At 40.2% G+C, this 838-nt stretch overlaps 1 non-coding gene across 1 annotated transcript; it reads right to left on the bottom strand.

Annotated features, from left to right (window-relative positions):
* Positions 1-295: 295 nt before the first annotated feature.
* Positions 296-466, bottom strand: LOC130143176 (U1 spliceosomal RNA). The gene has a single exon (XR_008819670.1). It is a non-coding gene; the product is annotated as a U1 spliceosomal RNA (small nuclear RNA).
* Between the last annotated feature and the right edge of the window lie 372 nt (positions 467-838).

Raw genomic sequence — 838 nt, 5'->3', positions numbered from 1 at the left:
TAACAATGAGTTTGTAAGTCAGTTTAAAAAGTTGTGGTCCTGGCTTTGAAACAATAGCCAAGATACCAAAGAACTAAACATATGGGATGAAATTTTACTTTAAGCATTTGCAAGACTGTCTGAAGCTCTTTGCTCTAGCAAATGGGCTTTATAGTACAGCTGAAGCATGATCAGCTGAATTTATTGTAACAGCTTGTCATGATTTAACCCCAACCAGCAACTAAGTACTATGCTCTAAGCAACTGTGCTAACCGGCCAGGTTATATGTATATATGTATATATAACGTAAATAGTTGAGGGGAGAGCATGAATGCGGTCCCCCAATACCACAGTATCCCCAATATGCAGTTGAGTTTCCCACATTTGGGGAAATCTCAGGGGTTAGCACATCTGGAGTGCAGGGGATGAGCCTTGCCCACAGAACACCATCAGCCTGATCATGGTGTCCCTCCTACCAGGGAAAATTTTTACCCTGATGCTTACCATTTCTCACTTCAAGGCACTATTTGTGTGAGGGATAGTGTTAAGAAGCATGTTAGGAAAAGAAGTATTAAGAGAATATGCTGCTCTGTGTGACTCATGTCTCATGACCACCTTTTACTGACACCAGAGTTATTTGGTACCTATACGTTACCTTGTGAGTGTATTATTTTCTGTGAAAGTTTGATTCTGCTGTCATCACTCAGGCAGTACTCACCCCATGTCATGCAGAAATCTGATAATAAGTGCATGCAGTATATATGCTACATATCTTGTTAATTCAAGCATAGAGGCAGATATTCAAACAGCTCTTATTTTGCTCAAGTCAGTTGATACAAACTGCAGTGATTTCAGTGCA

Source organism: Falco biarmicus, chromosome Z, assembly GCF_023638135.1.
Source record: "Falco biarmicus isolate bFalBia1 chromosome Z, bFalBia1.pri, whole genome shotgun sequence".
In the NCBI taxonomy this organism is placed as follows: domain Eukaryota; kingdom Metazoa; phylum Chordata; class Aves; order Falconiformes; family Falconidae; genus Falco; species Falco biarmicus.
This window is presented reverse-complemented; position numbering and strand designations above follow the sequence as displayed.